The sequence below is a fragment of the Megalobrama amblycephala genome, linkage group LG6 (genome assembly GCF_018812025.1).
Source record: "Megalobrama amblycephala isolate DHTTF-2021 linkage group LG6, ASM1881202v1, whole genome shotgun sequence".
NCBI lineage: Eukaryota > Metazoa > Chordata > Actinopteri > Cypriniformes > Xenocyprididae > Megalobrama > Megalobrama amblycephala.
Window position 1 is genome coordinate 36,669,531 of NC_063049.1, and position 22,040 is coordinate 36,691,570.

Sequence of the window (22,040 nt, forward strand, 5' to 3'; positions counted from 1 at the left end):
CATTATATTCTCCATTTGTAATGTAGCGGCGAGCTATAACGTACATCCTTCTTTCAACTTGTGTGTTCAAGGTTGAATTCAAACTGCCCATACTATGTATGAATAGGATGTCTACTTCATAAATTGTATGAAAAGTATGGGAATATATGGTTCAGATCACTCAAACCATACATGGAAATGGAAGAGTCCTTATATGGTCACCAATGTAGTCTGGATGTCATCTAGTGGAAAAGGTTGGTACTGCACCCAAACAAAATCTTACTAAAAGGTCATTTTTTGAGATATCAACAAAATGTGGAACACAACTTGTTCTGATTTTTGGCTTAGATTTTTTTTCGCAGTTTTAGAGTCGAACATGTTTAGTAAATTATATATTTTATATAAAATATAGAACATATTTTTACATTTTCATAAACTTCTATAACTTGAAATTTCACTTTCAATTTTTTTTTTTTTTTTTTCACTTCTACAATAATCTGCCAAGTGTCTTTTTAAAAAAAGAGACCATCTTTAGGAGTCTGTGCTCCTAAAGATTCATAACAATTTAAATATAATTTTGGGTCAATTCCCATAAAATGGGACTGATAGTTAATTGACAATTAAAGTGTCTACCAAAGTCCTGAAATTCAATATGTTTTTCTTTACTTTGTGGCCATATCAACAACCTTATTTTTACATTTTACACCGAGTGGAAAAAAAATTGTATGACATGAGACACTCAGGGTAGCCTTCCAAAGGCCAAATGTAGTTTTCAAAATGTTTTCCAAATTTCATTATTTGTTTTTTTTTACATTACAATGTCAGACAGGCCAACATTTTGGCCCACCTGTGTTTTTTCTTTCCCTTGATTGATTACTCAAATGCAGTTTGGCCATTTAATTAATAAGGTGTGCGAGTGAGCTCTTTCTTTTGATTAAGAAATGCAGCATTTTTCATTCTATTCACCCTTCGTCTTGATTGTCCTCTGTGAACTTCAAAAATTTCTGTTAAAAAAGTTTCAACTTGATTAAGTGTATTCTTTTGGAAAGAATTTCTTCATATAGCATTTCAATCCATTCTTTTTTTTTTTAGAACAATATTGTAAATTTCATTGAAAAGAGAGTGATTACATGAAAGTCATTTTGGTACTATTCGTTATATATATTCATGGTTTGCCACTGAATATTGTAATCAGTGTGATTAAAGCATAGTGTTTCTCTTGTACATTTTTACTATGATAATAATAAATCTCAGCTCCAACGTTTTATGTTCAGTCATAGCTAGCCAAAACTAATGTCTTAAACCTCTCTTACACTTTGTCCCTACACCACTTGGCTGGCACTGTGCTAAAAAATCAGCACGATCCCTTTGTGAGAGCTCCTTTTGTGATGCTAAAGCAGCCATTCTTATTCTCTCTGGGTTCGTCACCTGAGCATGGCACACATCAGTTTTTCATTGACAGTTGATGAGAGGCCTTTTTATAGCACTGATGGCCTTTTTATAATAATAATCTAAATGTAGGCCTATCATTTTCACATGTCATATCCATATTGAAATGTTTTATAAATTATAATGAATAGAAAGATGAACAGGTGAATTAAAAAATATAAGCCACATCAGTCAAAAACACTAAGTCAACATAAAAAGTGAGCCTTTACTTTCTTAATGCACATTCCTCACGATACTGAAGTGATAAAGCTATACAAGTTGTTTCTTCCACTTTAATCAAGCACCTGTGATGTGTACAATGCTACATTTAGTTTTTTGCTTGTTACTGGTGGCTCACTGGATAGCCTCACCCACAACAAAAAACATTATACTAGTACGGCTCCAGTGTTTGGGAAAGTTATTTTTAAAGGTGCCCTAGAACGTTCTTTCACAAGATGTAATATAAGCCTAAGGTGTCCCCTGAATGTGTCTGTGAAGTTTCAGCTCAAAATACCCCATGGATTTTTTTTAATTAATTTTTTTTAACTGCCTATTTTGGGGCATCATTAACTATGCACTGATTCAGCACGCGGCCCCTTTAAATCCTCGCGCTCCCTGCCCCCTGAGCTCGTGACTATAAAACAGTGCATAAACAAAGTTCACACAGCTAATATAACCCTCACATGCATCTTTGCAGAGTGTTCGTCATGCAAACTGCATGCATGCATTGGATCATGTGAGTATAGTATTTATTTGGATGTTTACATTTGATTCTGAATGAGTTTGAGGCTGTGCTCCGTGGCTAACGGGCTAATGCTACACTGTTGGAGAGATTTATAAAGAATGAAGTTGTGTTTATGCATTATACAGACTGCAAGTGTTTAAAAATGAAAATAGCGACGGCTCTCTTGTCTCCATGAATACAGTAATAAACGATGGTAACTTTAACCACATTTAACAGTACATTAGCAACATGCTAATGAAACATTTAGAAAGACAATTTACAAATATCACTAAAAATATCATGTTATCATGGATCATGTCAGTTATTATTGCTCCATCTGCCATTTTTCGCTATTTTCCTTGCTTGCTTACCTAGTCTGATGATTCAGCTGTGCACATCCAGACGTCCTGCCCTTGTCTAATGCTTGAACATGAGCTGGAATATGCAAATATTGGGGGAGTACATATTAATGATCCTGACTGTTGCGTAACAGTCGATGTTATGTTGAGATTCGCCTGTTCTTCCGAGGTTTTTTAAACAAATGTGATTTACAAAAGAAAGAGGAAACAATGGAGTTTGAGACTCACTGTATGTCATTTCCATGTACTGATCTCTTGTTATTCAACTATGCCAAGGTAAATTCAATTTTCCATTCTACAGCACCTTTAAAAGTAATGCATTACAATATTGTGTTACTCCCTAAAAAAGTAACTAATTGCGTTACTTAATTACTTTTTATGGAAAGTAATGCATTACATTACTTTTGCGTTACTTTTTCTCACCTGAGTTGGGCTTGCTTGTTTTTTTAATAGCAACAAAAAGGTTCTATTTTTGGCAAATGTTAAGGCCTTCACACCAAAAGTGAAATGAATAAGCCTCAGGCTGAAGGAAATGCATGTTTATGCCTGTAAAGTAAAGGGCGCAGCTCAAACAAACCTTTCAGCTGTAGGCTACTGCCATTCTGGATTAAAGAAGAATAGGATACAGGACAAGGAAGTTCAACACTCTTATTTCTAAATCTAATATAAAGTAATTTTTTTTTTTTTGGTATGCCTGAATTAGGTCATTAGAGGTCAGCAGCAAAGACATTGGTTAATAAATTGAGATTAAATACATAAAGTATATTTGTGTAATTTAATGTTGTTAATTATTACAAGTTTGCTTAAAATTCTGAGATTGCATTTCACTGTTTTTATTCATTTTGAGGAGCACTGAATATTCACGTGATTTCAGTAAATGAGGCTTTGTTACATCATAAGTATTTCAAAACACTTTCAATGGTTCACCACTGGGGGGGCAGTTTTATACGCGCCCCGAACCACTGATTCAAAACAAAAGATTCGTAAAGCTTCATGAAGTAGTGTTTTGAAATCACCCATCACTAGATTTTGTTGAAAAAAAGTCATTATTTAGTTTTTTTGGCACACAAAAAGTATTCTTGTCGCTTCATAACATTAAGGTTGAACCACTGTAGTCACATGAACCGATTTAAATATGTCTTTAGTAGCTTTCTGGGCATCTGAAAGTGTAAATTATCTTGCTGGCAATGCAGGCCTGACTGAACCATCGGATTTTATGAAAAATTTGTGTTCCGAAAATGCGTCTTATGGGTGTGGAACGACATGAGGGTGAATAATTAATGAGAGAATTTTCATTTTTAAGTGAACTAACCCTTAAATAGCAGATTTCTGTTCAATATAATGTGACAACATGCCCCACTGCCAAGTCAACGTTTGTAAATGCATTTTATCAGTATTTACGGCTCAAACAAGATGTCTGAAATGTCTATTTTTGGTTTAATATGTGTTTATGTGAAGAATTATGAAGCAGGATACACTATCCAAAATGTGTAACACAAACGAGACGTGGAGTATTTGTTTGCATCCGAGTAGTACTCATAACCCTTATTCTGGCCCTTTAAACCTCCAGCTGGTTGGCGAGACTCCTGCGGTGGCATTTAACTGAGTGGGTGACGTCACTAAACTTTCTAGCGGGCTGTGTGTGTGCACGCGCGCTCGTGTGGAAGATGAGAGAGAGAGTGTGTTGAAGACAGCGTGTGCGTGCACTGCTTGGGACGCGCTGAGGATTCCTGTTTTTCGGTGAGTGGATCGTACGTTTTGCCTCGGAAAGTAAGCGCTTCGGGATCGTGGACAAACAGAATTGTGATCGTGGATTGTGTTTGTACGTCGCTTCTCTTTTAAAAGAAACTTCAAGTCCTGGAAAGTGAGTCAGTCCTTGTAGAGAACATGTGTAAAACTTTCTTTTACATTCTGTTTGTCAGATGAAGTAGTTTCTGCCATGATGTAAACATTGGTATGTTTAAAGCTGTATCCTAGAGGAATTTGTAAGGATGGAATGCGCTCGAGCAGGTTCATTCTATAACATGGATGCGCGGGTGCCAGCAGGCGGGATCTTTCTGATCTTGAAATTGACAATTGGATTAAACGGTGGTGTTGTTTGTTGCTGGAACTAGATGTTGCATTTCTTAAAGCTTTGCATTGGTTTTTAATTTGCAGGAAAAGTGCGGGTTACTGACTCGTCTGACAACTGTTTAGTGTTCATGTTTTCAGACTGATGCTGTAGTTACAGTAAGATGCGAATCATAATGTTTTAAAATTGGGTCACATTTAAGGTGAATCTAGATATAGGACACAAGTTTTACATTTAATATTTCTTCATTTTTCACTGTGTTGTATGAGGGACAAAGTAATTTAACACACAGTCTATCAGACAGTTTTACATTTTACCTGTATTTAACATTCGTCTGTCTGTTTTTTCATTCATCTATCTGTCTGCTTATTTGCCTGAGCTGTTTACATTTGTCTATCTAGCTGTTTGTTACTCCTCGGATAGATGCTGTAGATACTGCTCTACCTGTCTGTTTGTTTATTTGTCTATCTACTGTATCTGTCTGTCAATCTGCATTTTTGTCTATCTAGCTGTCATTCTATTTTCCATATCTGCCTTTACCTTTTTCCTATGTCTGTTTATTTGCTTATCTGCTGTATATCTGTCATCTTCATTTGACTGCATGTATATCATGCTCTGTTTTTGACTGCAAGGCTTTGAAACCGCTACAGTAGTTGCTTTAAATTCCCTGATGTATATTTTTATGAAAATGAGTTGTATATGAGTTGCATTATATGTGCTTTCTTGTCCCATAGAATAGAAAATGAGACTCCTTATTATAAAAATGGCAAAAAAAAAAAAAAAAAAAACTTTTGATAGTAAACAAAAATAAAAGGATTTTTATAGTAACCACCTAAAGGGTTAGTTCACCAAAAAATTAAAATTCTGTCATTAATTATTCACCCTCATGTCGTTCCACACCCGTAAGACATTTTCGGAACACAAATTAAGATATTTTTCATAAAATCTGATGGCTCAGTGAGACCTGCATTGCCAGCAAAACAATTAAAGGTGCTAAAGAGGATGTTTTGTTTTATACATTTTTGCAATATTAGTTGAAACTGTCTTTACTAACTGATAAAAGACTATTTATTAGGTGCACTGAAAGGAATAATATTAATATACATCATCTGTGCACGAGGTAGGGCCTTAAAAACATCATCATGATCGCGTAAACGATTGGCCCTCTGGCTTGTCAGTCACTGCCGTGACGTTCCTTGTGAGAGACGTGCGCGGCTGCGCGCTCCAGTAACTTTCCACACTCCACAGGCGCCGCATGCAATGTTTTTGTCAGGAGACAGGAATAACAACTGCAGATTATGAGTTACCTGCGGTGAGTCCGACATAATGAATCCACTAACACGACACAGCGAATGCCGGTGGTAAACACTCGTGTTCCAATACTCGTGCACGAGTTTTGGGAGGCGTTCCCTTGAAATGAGCTGTGAAGGAGGGGGGTTGTTCTTACGCATGCACTCATTTCAAAAACTCAGTAACAGTCTTTGGTTTCTCAGTCGACGAAAAGATCCTCTTTAGCACCTTTAACACTTTAAAATGCCCAGAAAGCTACTAAAGACACATTTATAGCAGTTCATGTGACTATAGTGGTTCAACCTTAATGTTATGAAGTGACGAGAATACTTTTTGTGTGCCAAAAAAAACCCCAAAATGGCGACTTTATTCAACAATATCTAGTGATGGGCGATTTCAAAACACTGCTTCATGAAGCTTCGAAGCTTTACATGTTTTGTTCCGAATCAGTGGTTCGGAGCACGTAATAAACTGCCAAAGTCACGTGATTTCGGTAAACGAGGCTTCGTTACATGATGAGTGTTTTGAAAGTGACTGTGGCATGGCTTGAAATTTAAGAGCAGAATGTAGAAGATCTGCAGTGAATAGCAACTTATATTTTGGTCTGTTCCTCACAAGAAGACCTGGGCTATTTTTTTATGTGATAATAGCTTGAATGAACTTCTTGTAACAGAAAAGGGTAAATTAGGAATTTATTCCTTTGAACAGAGGAAAAATATTGCACCATAAGTACATTTTGATGTTCTCAGCTCTATCTTTCTCTCTGTGTTTGTGTATACTTATGCTAGTAGTAGTGCTGTGTTAGTGTGATGGAAAACATTTTTACAGTATTTAGATTTTGCAAGGTCTGCTGTCCTGCTTTTAATGTGTAATGACATCTTTCCTTTCAGTCTGAAGCATGTTTCTGTATGTTTTTCTGTAGAATCCATACTGATCTAATATCATGTTTTTCTGTTTTTGACATGAGACTCTAAATCTTTTTAATTACAAATGCCAGATGTAGTTCATTATTCAGGGGAGGTGTTTTTATGCCGTTTTTAAAATGTCCTCGGTATTGGGATGAAGTTTATAAATGTTGCATACTGTTCATTTTCAGTGATCTGCTGATTTGCAAGTTTTATAGCTCCAAGGAAGTGAAGGTTCTGTGGTGCTACACACAAACGGCTTATAGTAAATGAGGACATACCATAGACTTCTATTGTTCTTATATAAAGCTAATCATAACTTAATCCCTAAATGAAAACGTTTGCATTTTTTTTTTTTTTTTTTTTTTTTTTTAAGTATATATATATTATTTATACATGAATCTTTTTTCCAGTTGAGGCCGGGCATCCCTGGATAATCCCCAAGGAAGATTTTGTCAGATTTAGCTCACTTCTGAGGACAAATGTGTCCCCAAAGTATAGCTAAGTCAGTCCACATACACACATTAAATGTGCATTCACTGGCATACATTAGTCCTTGAAGAAACCATGAGGAAAGGAAAGATCTAATTAACAATCCGTTAACAGTGCTAACACGTCTTAGAATACATAACCGTAATTGCATTACACATCGATTATTTCAGGGGTGTTCAGCACTCCTGTTCTGTCGGATTTTATCATTGAAATCATATTTGAATGAGTATTTAACTTTTTATGCCCAATATTATTCATGACATGACACTTGATTTCTCAATTTAAACAATGTTTTTACTGTGTGCTCACGTACAGTGAACTTCTTGTCTAAGAGCAGGTTTAGCGGCACAATCCGCTCCATTTTTATTTCTGTCATAACTAAATGTGAAAAAAACAGCGATCAGAAATCTGCCAGATGTATTTTTGAAAGCACCGAATTGCAAATGAGGGCACACAGAAAAGGATGAAGCAAACATCCAGTGACCTCATTACTGGTACAGACGGTGAATTGTCTGAATATAATGGCTCTGTCATGAGCGGCATGAATTTTTTACATCATCATTTTTTTAATTTTTTTTTTTTACAACTTAAAGGCAGGGTAGGTAAGAAATTTTGTTCCAAATTTGTTTAAACTTTCTATATATATACATGCATAATTAAAATGTAAGAACTCTGATAAAAAGAGTATAAAAATCGAGTGACTCTAGACCGTTTAATCTGTATTAAACACAGCTCATTATTTCCATCCGGGACGAAACATAGGATTGGCTTAGGCGGCTGTCACTCTCTCGCAACCATGGCAACCACCCTTTTGCCACACATGACCTGCCCACTTGCGCGCACACGTTTGATTTGGGGAATCCAAGAGGCATGGATCCTAGGAATACCAAAACAATGGCAGAGAAACAGCAAGCTAAATTCACAGTACCGGCCTATGCAGTTAGTGAAGGCAAACCAGGCAAAAAAAGGAAGACAGTAACAGTACAAGAAAAGGCAATGAACAAAAAGTCTTTGGATAAACAAAGAAATAAAACGCGAGTTAATATCGGCGTGGCTTTCCAGCGATGGCGAGAACTGAGGGAACTCAAGGGGCTGAAAAGTGACTCCTTGATGGCTTTATTTCTGCTGGACAGGTAAATCTTTCTTTTTGTATTTTGATCATACATATTTTTTTGTTTATTTTTTCATGAAGCATGTGTCATTAGCACACGTAGCTGCGTAATATAGCTAACATAACATTACTTAGCGAGCCGTAGTAGAGACGATAAATAATGATAGCTATAGTGTTGAATTGTGCATAATTTTACCCTCTGTCTAAGTCTTTTACCATGTTCACCTGTAAGTTTACCTGCACGTTTTTTTCGCCTTTGTTTTGTTTTTATATTCTCTACCTATGTTTACTGATGTCTTTATCTTGTATCTGTGTGTGTCGTACACACTTTGTTGTATGTGTGTGTTATTATTTTGTGTCTGCAATGCAGTTGTGAGTTGATATTTGAGTGTATGTTACTCTGTTGATCTGTAGAACAACGTATATGTTATGAATCTTACACGAAATTCATCTTCATCACAGTGTAAATGATGGTAATGGAAAAACGTGTATCATGCAACCTGTTTTTAGCTTTGCCTTATAGATAACTAGCTCGTTAGCGATTCAAAAATATATATTTTAAACTTTACCAATATCAATATGCTAGCTTGATAGTGAGTACTAAAATACATCTTGTTTATCTTCATAATTATAAAGTTATTTTTATTACATGTGATTCTGACATGATGTCACTACATGCACTGTGCTCCTTCCTCTCCGCTCGTCTCAGGTAAATAATGCGTCTTCCAGCTCAGTGGTCGGAGTCACACGTTCATGCGTTTTGGGGGCGTGGCTTTGGAAGGAGCCCAGAAGGGAGGGGGTGGAGTGAATGGAAATAATGAGCTGTCTTTAAAACAGTCGTGAGAGGTCTACAGACACTCGATTTTTATACTTTCTTTTTCAGAGTACTTACATTTTAATTATGTATTGATATATAAATAAGTTTAAACAAATTTTGAAAAAAAGTTTTTTATACATTTTTTTGCCTACCCTGCCTTTAAATTACTTCATCTGTAGTTGAAGTCCAGATTAGAGGAAATCAATTGGAACAAAGATTTGCAAGTTAGCATGAATGATTGAAATAATCCTAATTAACATTAATAAAAATAAAAAAATAAAAAAAAAAAGATTAGGGCTTGGTGTGGTTTTAGATTTTTTTTTTTTTTTTTTTTGGAACATTAGCTCAATCAGAATGAACTTGGAGTGGGACTATCTGCAACTATATTTGCATTTCTGTTAGGTGATAATATAACACTTCAGGTTTAGATGCATATTTTATGCATAAATGTATATTCTGTCATCATTTACTAATGCAAATCCAAATTTGCATAATTTTCTTTGTTTTATGGAAGACAAAGTGATTTTTTTTTTTCAAAATGGAAAGCTTCAGCAATCAAATCAAATATGGTGCTTTTGGAAGAGTCCTTTCAGGTTTGATATTAATGACATTTGGTCAAGAATCATTTAAGAACTGACTGTATTCTGTTTTTTGTCACATAAAGGTATTGTACGGCTTTAAAGCTGCAGTCCGTAACTTTTTTTGATTAAAAATGATCCAAAATCAAGTACATAACTAGCCAGTGTTCTAAATGATCTCCTTACCTTAGCCCAATTCACCAACAGTAAGCTTGTAATAATATTTTCTAATTCTAGGTGCATGCCACCGTTCGTCTTTGTGTCATTGCGTCACGTCTGTTTACTTAAAGGTGTCCCAGCTAGTAGGCTATATGGCATGTGAGGACACTGCAGGTGGCAGATAGCCTTTTCTCACAGCAGCAGCAATAATTAAACTTACCATTTTGATGGCGGATTGTATGGAATGACAAATTAACTTTAGAGACTAGACTGTACAGAAATTTAAATCTACAGCCAGGTAACGCTAATACACACAGTCACGCAATGCTGATGTTGTTAACATTAACAGTTTGAGAACAAAGTACTAATAATTAATCTGCATGGATTGATTTGATATGAGCTAAGCGATCGTTAGATTTAATCACCATTGGTAGCACGATTTATTGTAATGCTTTTTTTTCTCAGTTGGTCAGAACAAAAGTCGCAGATTTGTTACTTGCTTGTTCAGATGACATTTCCAGTGAAAATTCTTATTTTGGTCATACTTCCAAGATGTACAATCTATGATTCCGAAATACAGTATCCACATCGGCGCGGTGACTGACAGCAAACATTAGATTAATCCGCGCTGAGGAGCCATGCTGAGGCACAACCCACGTAAAGATAATAATTCCGCAAGTAACTGCAATTGCAGGTCTCAAACAGAGATGGCGACAAAGAGGCAAAACTTACGGACTGCAGCTTTAAAAGCCTTGGAATATTGCATAGTTGTGTGGACCACTGTACTTTTATGTTGCTTTTCATTGTTGTTTTGGAGCTTGACAGCAGAGCCAGGTTTTTCACCTTTTGTGTTCTATGGACGAAAGTAAATGATGATACATTTTTCATTTTAAATTAATTGTGCCTTTAAGTTTACCACTGAAAGTCGTGAAAATCTTTTAATCTCTAATGCCAGGAGTGAGTTTTTTTTATTATTTTCTCCTCCCACAGACCTTGTGGTCTTTTATGGCATTTCTCAATAACAAACATTTGTTTACACAACATTTTCCCTATAAATCTGTCATATCTTAATTAGGTTGCTACCTTTGTTGACCTCCGAGGAAATGCTCCCCTGAGATAAAAATGGATACGCTTATCCTCGGGTGCCCGTTATGGTCACTGAATCTATTCTTATTGTTGTGGCTTTTACCAAATGACTGTGGAGGTTTGTGAAGTTCATGCCCCTAGCATTTGGCTTAACGTCTGACTCTCAAGCACAACTTTCAGAGTGCTGAAGACATAATTCATGGGAGATAAATCTTATTACATTGGATGCATCTAGGTGCAACCACTATTTGGAGTTTCAGGATTTATTCATCTCTGAGGTTGCTGACTACAAGGGGTCGTTTATTCTACAGCTCATTATTGTCCCTTGAAATACTGCTTCTACATTGACTTTTAAATTAGTTTGATACACTTTTTAAGATTTAATTAAGAGAACCATGCGTTTCCCCTCTATACTTTTTCTTTTGTTATTCGGATGCAGTTTTTGTGAATTAAAGTTCAAGTTTCAAGAATTAATTAGGCTAAGTTTAGCTTGGAAATTAGTTTGGAAACCTTTCTCCTTTTCACTTTCCACTTGAAATGGTTTGCTGACATTTTCCAAATAGCATCTAAGCATTCACCAACAATAGCTGTGAACAAAAAGACAGTGATTCTTATACTGCAAAAATCATTTGCTCATGTTTTTTTTGTTTGTTTTTTTTTCAGCGCCAGCATTTTTGATCATTTTCACAAAGCTTCCATTGCCCTAGAATATTTTGGTGTATGAATACCTGAACATAAAAAAAATATTAAAAGAAATAAAAGTTAAAAAAAACAAACACAGAAAATTATTCTAGCTTCATGCATTTATCAACACTTGAATGTGGTTTCATTTAAAAAAGCCAAATTTTGAACAAAAAGCAGAGAAAATAGCATTTTTGTCAGACTACATCTTGCAAAGATGGCATTTTGACACACAAGTATGTGTATTTTCAACCGTTCAAGCCCAATTAGGCGATTAAAAACAACTAATTTCAGTATTCATGCACTCTTTGAGCAGCGGGTTCATGTGTGCGTGTCTCTCAGACAGTGATCATATAGTGAAAGGAGTTCTCTTTCATTGCTTATTGCGCTTCAGCGGTTTAAAATCATGTTTTGCAATGCTTAAAAGCTTTCGTGACCACGCAGCACAGCGACGTCAAGTGAATGTAACCGTGATTGAGACAATAGTCCAAAATTTGAGACAAATTTCTACTGGTATATCGCCCACACCTATGTGTGTTATGTTGAGTTCACACCATGCCGTAATTACCGTAAATAAAGCTCAGTGTGCTTTCGAATCACTCTAGTGGTACTTTGATGTCATACACCGATTAGTCTGCATAGTGCCGCTTCAAGCTGAACACACCTTAAATCTGCAGTGGTCAGGTGGTAGAGCGGCTATGCGGTACAAGTCATAGCAAACTCGTAGAAAATTACGAGATAACACATTGTAATTACAAGCATATGAAAGCTTTTTCAATTCAGAATTGCTACGGTAATTATGACATGGCTTGAACTCACCTTAAGCAACGTTATCACTTGTTTCTGCTTCTTCGTTTGTTTTTGGATCCAGAGACTCTACTATTTTAGAAGATGCGTAATAGCCCCCTACCATATAACACTGATAACATGGATTGCACGAAAATTTCAACAGTGTCAGGGAAGCGCTGTGCCATAAATGATGGAAAATTCTGTCAGTGGCAGGGAAAGAGCTTTTTTGTTTTGTTTTCCATTTTTAAAAATGGAAATTTTTTTAAAAGATAAAAAAAAAAAAAACAGATTTTAAGATTAAAAGGATATTAAAATATCTTTCAGCATTTGGCTTGATACAAGTTTCTTACCTCATTAGCAATTTTGTAAGCAATAGGTAAGGGAAAAAACTCTCTACATATTGTTAGTTTTACAGCTTTGCGTTACTGTTTAAAGAAAAAAGTTTGGAAATGGTTTGAGGAAACTTTACAACAAAGTTATATCCTCTGGAATATAAATGTATCTTGTTTTAAAGATGTTTAGATGCGTTTTTTTTTTTTTTTTCTTTTTTTTAGCCGTGCACAGTTTCCATGCTCTTCATTTCTCTCTATATCTGTACTATAAAATTGTGTTTATTAATGACAGTCTTCATTATTTACCATCAAAAGTATCTGGAAGCATGTTCTAAAATTAAGTTTATAAAACACTGAATGGTTTTTGCCGTCTCATGCTGTCTCATTACTTAAGCTCCCATTAGAGTTTAAATCTATCAGCCAGCTGAAGCAAAGTTGTTTAAAAAGAACAAACAGTCTTAAATATTCTGCTAGGCCTGGATAACCTGATTTGAAGTTATTTATTTGGGTGCCCTAATCAGTATGTGCCAAGTTCTTCCCCAGCTAGACCCATAAAACTCATTCTCATGAAACCCAATGAGATTTATTTTTCTTCATTACAAGGCTTGTCTCCATTGACATTTGCACTGGAATGGGATTTGCTCTGATTTTATGCAGCTGTTGATGCCCAGTCTTGAGATGTCAACACAAAGCAATTTACCTTCCCTATCCTAATGCAATAAAGAGATGATGGGCGCACCTTAGAAGCAGTTGTTGTGCTGCTGGGCGGCTTAGTCCATCCAATTTTTATGTTCTTTATTGATTGTGATTGTTTCAAAGTGTAGGCCAAAGTCTAGGCTCTTTAATAATTTTAGAGCATCTTTTACTGTGTCCAGACACATTCTTTGTAAGGAAAGTGCTTGTCAAACTTCTTAAAATGTCACAAATCACAGTTTTAGCAACCCTGTGATAAACTTGCGATTTCCAGTCGGTTTTCACTGCTCTTAACCTGACTCTAAAGATAATTCACATACCACTGTGATTTCAACTGAGCGCCTGTTCGGTGCCACATAATTTCCCAAACCAGTGAAGCCATTATCACATCTAATGTCATGCTTTTGCAGTAAAAGGCCAGGTTATATAAAAGCACAGCCGAGTTATTTGCAAACTAAATTGCGCTTACAGTTCTGTTGTTTTTAAATGGCTCACACTGGTGATATACACACTTGTTGCCACGGAGTTCCTAATTTACATATTTGAAAATGCCATATTTGAAAAGTCTTTTGGATAAGCAGGCATACTGTTTTGTGCAGAGTTGATTAAGGTCAAGTTGAAGAGAGATTTTTTCTGAAGAGAGAAAAAATCTGTGAAATATAATCTGCAAAGGGTGTATGAATTGCGTATTGCAGGATGTGTATGCAGTTAGAATGCTGGAGTGGCTCATGTGAGAAAGGAAAAAGGGCAAAGTGGTGTGTGAGGAGAATGTGTGACCTCAGGTGATGGATTATTGAAAACCTCTCCCACAGGAGGCTATTCTTCTGTGACAAACTTACTGTATTCCAGTCAGCAAGTGTGCTTCATCCAGTGCTTTAGTTATTCTTTACATAAGCCAGCACCTGGAGTGGCAGGTCACAATGAAGGAATGAACAAAAGCATATAGAAGAATAAATACCTTAAAGGAGCCTAGAAATGAAAGTTCTGACATTGTTTTCTCACCCTCATGTTGTTTAAAAAAAACTGTATGTCATTTTCAGCTGAACACAAAGGGAGAATTTTAATGTATCTTCAGAAAGGGAGAATTTTGATGTGTCTTCACAATGCTCTTTTCCATACAATGATAGTGAACATGAAAAACTCACCATAAAAAGTAGTCCATATGACTTGTTTGCTATATTGCAATTATTTTGCATACAATACGATAGACTCAATCGAAAAATGTGCAAAACTCATAAAAAACATAGGTTAGCATAGGTTAACGAGACGAGATGAGACATGAGATTGAGTTCATGAGAACGAGACAAGATTTTTACAAGACATTTTTAAGAAATCCTCAATGATGAAATACATGACTAGAAAAATAGTCTGCAGGTGCATTTGAAATGTTTTAACTAATCATCCTGTAATGAAAGTCATTTCAGTTCTACATTCTGAGTATGAACTATCATATGCAGTAAAAGACAACAATATTCAAGCACTGTAATGTTTTGCCATAAACTCAACTGACTGGCCTCTCTCCTGTATGATTTAATATGAAACTCTTCAGACCTTAGAACTACCTGATTTATGAGCTTCTACAACTTTTGACTTCTTAACTGAACTGATCAGTTAGAAATAAAAACTGTATACAATGTTGGGACATTTTTTTAAATTGAATAAAATGAAAACTAAAAGACTTTCAAATCACATGAGCCAATATTTTATTCACAATAGAACATAGATAACGTAACAAATGTTTAAATTGAGAAATTTTACAATTTTATGCACAAAATGAGCTCATTTCAAATTTGATGGCTGCTACAGGTCTCAAAATAGTAGGGACGAGGGCATGTTTACCATGTTGTAGCATCTCCTCTTCTTTTCAAAACAGTTTGAAGATGTCTGGGCATCGAGGTTATGAGTTTTGGTGTTGGAATTTGGTCCCCTTCTTGCCTGATATAGGTTTCCAGCTGCCGAAGAGTTTGTGCTCGTCTTTCGTTTAATGATGCGCCAAATGTTCTGTATAGGTGAAAGATCTGGACTGCAGGCAGGCCAGTTCAGCACCCGGACTCTTCTACGATGAAGCCATGCTGTTGTAATAGCTGCAGTATGTGGTTATGCATTGTCCTGCTGAAATACACAAGGCCTTCCCTGAAATAGATGTCATTTGGACAGGTATACAAAGGTTTTAGAGCAACATATTCTCCCCGCATATGTTGCTCTAAAACCTTTATATACCTTTCAGCATTCATAGTGCCTTCCAAAACATGCAAGCTGCCCATACCGTATGCACTTATGCACCCCCATACCATTAGAGATACTGGCTTTTGAACTAAACGCTGATAACACATTGGAAGGTCTCCCTCCTCTTTAGCCCAGAGGACACGGAGTCCATGATTTCCAACAAGAATGTCAAATTTGGACTCGTCTGACCATAGAACACTTTTCCACTTCCAACTTTGAAACAGTCCATTTTAAATGAGCCTTGGCCCACAGGACACAACTGCGCTTCATGTTCACTTATGGCTTCCTTTTTGCATGATAGAGATTTAGTTGGCATCTGCAGATGGCACGGCGGATTGTGTTTACCGACCGTGGTTTCTGGAAGTATTCCTGGGCCCATTTAGCAATGTCATTGATGCAATCATGCCGATGAGTGATGCAGTGTCATCTGAGGGCCTGAAGACCACGGGCATCCAATAAAGGTCTTCGGTCTTGTCCCTTACACACAGAGATTTCTCCAGTTTCTCTGAATCTTTTGATGATGTTATGCACTGTAGATGATGAGATTTGCAAAGCCTTTGCAATTTAACATTGAGGAACACTGTTTTTAAAGTATTCCACTATCTTTTTAAGCACTTTTTCACAGATTGGAGAGCCTCTGTCCATCTTTACTTCTGAGAGACTGTGCCTCTCTAAGACATCCCTTTATAGCTAATCATGTTACAGACCTGATATCAATTAACTTAATTAGTTGCTAGATGTTCTCTTAGCAGAATCTTTTCAAAATTCCTTGCTTTTTCAGCCATTTGTTGCCCCCATGCCAACTTTTTTGAGACCTGTAGCTGGCATCAAATTTGAAATGAGCTCATTTAATGGATAATAAAAGTGTAAAATTTCACTGTTTAAATATTTGTTATCTATGTTCTATTGTGAATAAAAAATTGGCTCATGTGATTTATAAGTCTTTTAGTTTTCATTTTATTCAAATTTAAAAAATGTCCCAACATTTCCGGAATTCGTGTTGTAAATAAAAAGGAATAACAGTTTTCTCTTAGTCTTATTAAGTGCAAACAATAAGTACAACCATAATCAAAGTACTCTTTCAATATTCAAAGTACAAATAGAGACACATTTTTCTTGAAGCATGATGAAGAGCTAAGAGATGGTTATAACTACACAACCCAGCCTAAGATAGCTTTCATATTGGGAGATATTTGCATGCATCAGGGAGCCGCTCTCAAAATGCGTGGTATTGAAATTGAGTTTTACTTTCACAATCGCGTGTACTCTGTGAATAGGGAGCGGCAGTGCTGAGCGAGCATTCTACAAGCTAAGACATTTGTCAGATGCTTAGGCTCTGTTGCGCAATGAATCCTCCGCCATGGTCTTGTCAGTCATCTCATCACTTCTCTTCATATGATCAGTGAACTCTGATTCCTGCTGAACTATATATGACTCTGCAGCTTGTGTTGAATGAGCTGGATGGAATTGAAGTGACCGTTATCCAACTAAATTAAATCGTTTTTATTTCTATAGAAAGCAAAATGACAGTGGAGCATAATGTAAATGTAGCAGTGGCCTATTCTAATCTAATTTCACCCTCATACTCCGTCATGGTGATATCACGAGACAGCTTTTCAACTCGACGAGAAATCTCGTCACACCCCTAATACCTATACATACAATTCACTGCAGTTTCTTGGTGAAATAAAGTGGGAGTAAAACTGGACCAACAGTGAACTGACGTTTAGTGCCACTCACTGGACATTTCACTTTGAAATTGTTGCGAAACATGCAAGAAGCAACGTAATGTGATTTTTCAGAAATGTCGCCACAGGCTCCTTTTTTCCAGAGAGACTAGGTTGGCTTTGTATGAGGAAAAGACTGAAATTTAGACTGAAATGATTTTCCTCTCCATTGAGCTGTAAACTTAAAAACTGCTGTGACCAGATAATTAAGTTAAGGTGAGTCACAAATCAAGCTGTTCCAGTTCGTGAATTCGACTCACTGATCTGTATTCGACAAAAAGTTCACTGGAGGGCAAGATTATCAGCAAAATATGATGAAATTTCAGCTTTTTCCTCACTGTAGCTCAAGTGTAATACATTACATCTACGTTTTTTATTTTGTTAAATATTATTGACAGACATGGTCAATAAGAGCTGCTGTTGGGAAAATAGGAGAATAAAATTTCTTCTTTTGTGTTTCACAGAAAGAATGGCACACAAGGAACGACATGAAGGTTTTTTTAGTACTGCCCATCAGAAGCAACAGAAGACAAAATGTTTAATGATTTAAATGTTTGCCAGAAGACAACTTAAATACAATATTCCTTGATCTTCAAATTCAAATCTTTTGAATTGGGTCATATTTATATATTTATTTTTTGTCTTGTGGACTTTATGTAAACATCATTTATGTAAAATATCTTACTCATATCTGTATTTATATCTTACTTTTTTACTAAATAAAAAATGACATGCATTTTGTATGATCCCTCTTATTTTGTTAAAATTATTCACATTTTCACAGATTCTACAAGTAGTTCAAAAACTTTCAAGCAGCACTATGTTTTAAAATATTGAATAACATAGCATTTATAGTAATTTCTGGCAAGTTTATTCAAGAGCGATCATTTTGTTAACCTAGTATCCCAGTGAGTTGGCTTTTTGCATCTGTCAGTCAGGCCCAAACTTAGTTGACAAGCCACCAGTGTAAAATGTACTTTGTGTGTACAGAGGATTAGCAGTCTAAACTGTAGAAGTAATGTCTTTTCAGGTTCATATCTTACTCAAGGCAAGAGAGTCTCATAGCTCTAGACTCTCACAAAGTTATTAGAATCATTCAACCCTGAACTTGAGCTGTGTTTACCTTCAAAGTCTCTCCCAAGAGGCTTTAAGTCATGCCTGCCACATGATTCAGTTGATGTGGAGTGAGTTGGACCATTTTGCTGTTTCCATAACAAATGCTCTCACCACTACTGAAATATAATCGTTTTAGGATATCCATGTGATGCTTACCTGAGGCACTGACTGTATCATAGATTAGTGGTATATAAAGTTAAATTAGATTTCAGCCTGAGGACTTTTTTCTTTTACTTTTTTTGGCTGAACTTTTTCTATAAGAGGTGCTTATATGGACTAATAATAAAATGGTATATTAACCGAATTTTGCTTAATTTGCTGTTTCACATTTGATGCATGAGTAGACTGGTCCTGAGGTTAAATATCCATAAATGTTATTTAAGCATAGTTTTCTTTTTCTTGCATAGTTTTACTTTTCTTCTAATCTTTTGTGGTGTACAGGAATATAGAAGCTATGTTTCACTGTGCTGAGATAACATAAAAATATTCAGCACAATTATTTTCAACTTTGATAATACTGAGAAATGTTTCTTGAGCACCAAATCAACATTAGAGTGAGTTCTGAAGTATCATGTGACACTGAAGCCTGGAGTAATGATGCTGAAAATATAACTTTGTCATTACAGGAATAAATTGCTTTTTAAAATATGTTAAAATAGAAAACTGTTTTTACTGCAGTTTTGGTAAAAAAAAAAAAAAAATCCTATCATAAAAATCTTACCAACCCAAACTTTTGAACAGGTGTGTGTGTGTGTGTGGGTGTGTGTGTGTGTGTGTGTGTGTGTGTGTGTGTGTGTGTGTGTGTGTGTGTGTGTGTGTGTGTATAAATACTATATATACAGTATATACACATGTATGTATTTTATTTTTTTATGTATATGTGTGTATACTACTGTTCAAAAGTTTGGGTTGGTAAGATTTATATATAATATAATATAATATAATATAATATAATATAATATAATATAATATAATATAATATAATATAATATAATATAATATAATATAATATAATATAATATCAGTGCTGCTGACAACTGAGGGATTCAAACACAACTTTTAAAAAAGGTTCAAACTTCAAACATTCACTGATGCTCCAGAAGGAAACACGATGCATTCAGAGTCAGAGGTGAAAACATTTGAACAGGATAAATATGTACAGGATAAATACGTTTCTTTTTTTTTTTTTTTTTTTTTTTTTTAGTACTGCCCATCAGAAGCAACAGAAGACACTTAAATGTTTGCCAGAAGACAAATTAAATACAATATTCCTTGATCTTCAAATTCAAATCTTTTGAATTGGGTCATATTTATAAATTTAGCTTTTTTTTTTTTTGTCTTGTGGACTTTATGTAAACATCATTTATGTAAAATATCTTACTCATATCTGTATTTATATCTTACTTTTTTACTAAATAAAAAATGACATGCATTTTATATGATTCCTCTTATTTTGTTAAAATTATTTACATTTTCGCAGATTCTGCAAGTAGTTCAAAAACTTTCAAGCAGCACTATATTTTAAAATATTGAATAACATAGCATTTATAGTCATTTCTGGCAAGTTTATTCAAGAGCGATCATGGAAAAATCATTGTTTTGTTAACCTAGTATCCCAGTGAGTTGGCTTTTTGCATCTGCATTTCTGAACTATGGTATAATTAAGGATACACAGTGTGGGAAAACCTGAGTAATGCATAATCCCAGTGTTTATGCACTGTGTGAATACTCTCTGTTTCACTTAGTGTTTGACCTTCTGAAAATTGAACATGAATCCCGCAGTTACCCTTAAGAGTTTTATTAGATCTGCCATATTTCACCTTCTGAGGGTTTTTAATCAAGCAGGGTGATTTATGTAATGTTAAAGCACTTTCTCCTTACTCAACTTAAAGGTGCCATCGAACGTTTTTTTTACAAGATGTAATATAAGTCTAAGGTGTCCCCTGAATGTGTCTGTGAAGTTTCAGCTCAAAATACCCCATAGATTTTTTTTTATTAATTTTTTTGTCTGCCTATTTTGGGGCATCATTAAATATGAGCCGATTTATGCTGTGCGGCCCCTTTAAATCTCGTGCTCTCCGCCCACGGAGCTCGCGCTTGCCTTAAACAGTGCCTAAACAAAGTTCACACAGCTAATATAACCCTCAAATGGATCTTTACAAAGTGTTCGTCATGCATGCAGCATGCATGCGTCGGATTATGTGAGTATTGCATACTGTTATATCGTTTACATTTGATTCTGAATGAATTTGAAGCTGTGCTCCGTGGCTAACGGAGATTTATAAAGAATGAAGTTGTGTTTATGCATTATACAGACTGCAAGTGTTTAAAAATGAAAATAGCGACGGCTCTCTTGTCTCCGTGAATACAGTAAGAAACGATGGTAACTTTAACCACATTTAACAGTACATTAGCAACATGCTAACGAAACATTTAGAAAGACAATTTACAAATATCACTAAAAATATCATGATATCATGGATCATGTCAGTTATTATTGCTCCATCTGCCATTTTTCGCTGTTGTTCTTGCTTGCTTACCTACTCTGATGATTCGGCTGTGCACATCCAAACGTTATTACTGGCTGCCCTTGTCTAATGCCCTTCATAATGTTGGGAACATGGGCTGGCATATGCAAATATTGGGGGCGTACACCCCGACTGTTACGTAACGTCGGTGTTATGTTGAGATTCGCCTGTTCTTTGGAGTTCTTTTAAACAAATGAGATGTATATAAGAAGGAGGAAACAATGGTGTTTGAGACTCACTGTATGTCATTTCCATGTACTGAACTCCAACTATGCCAAGATAAATTCAATTTTTCATTCTAGGGCACCTTTAATATGCAGAGACAACTAAAAAAAAATCTTAAGCTAGCCCAAGCTTCTTTGCTGGTCTCCTGTTTTGTGGAAATTTTTTACACACTGGTGGCACATAAATTACACACTTCACCTTTAAATAAAATGCAGAGACTGAGAGGATGTTCAGAAAGACCTAAAAACAGTTTTGTATTCTGAAATGTTCTATGTTTCAGTCCATCAGCAGAATAGAGTTGAACCACACGACCTGTGCTTTTGACGCCTGCTATCCGACAGCAATCAACCCTGTTACTGGGCAGTTTTCTCGAAACCAAAGTGTTTAGTAGAGCATGGCCTTTTACCGCCATTGACACAGCTAGTATTCTGTCAGAAAAGCAGATCACTTATGGCATTGCTGTTTCTTTATTGCAGAGTCAAGATAAAGAACCCATCACCACCCACTGCCGCTTTATGCTTCCAGCCTTTTCATCTCACTTCTGGGCCCTTGCTCCCTCTAGCTGGCCTGGCTTAGCCTTTCTTCTTTTGTTCTGTGAGCCAGGACATTTTGTTTTGCCTTTGTTGCCCTTTGTGAAGACAGTTAGACAGGGTGTACATATATTGCTTTGCAGTTGGATTTACTGTATATATTCCAGTAGTTTGACACATAGATATTGCATGCA

General features: G+C 35.8%; 1 protein-coding gene across 6 annotated transcripts in view; it reads left to right on the forward strand.

The window, feature by feature from the left end:
• The first annotated feature begins 4,085 nt into the window (after positions 1–4,085).
• The window catches only part of gulp1a (GULP PTB domain containing engulfment adaptor 1a), a 62,427-nt gene continuing 44,472 nt past the window's right edge, over positions 4,086–22,040 (forward strand). For 2 of the 6 annotated variants that reach the window (XM_048194460.1, XM_048194454.1), the window contains exon 1: positions 4,086–4,230. The gene's annotated coding sequence lies outside the window, so the exon portion shown is untranslated. Of the gene's footprint in view, positions 4,355–22,040 lie in introns of all 6 variants that reach the window. The other 4 variants (XM_048194461.1, XM_048194457.1, XM_048194458.1 and 1 more) reach the window with 4 other exon arrangements.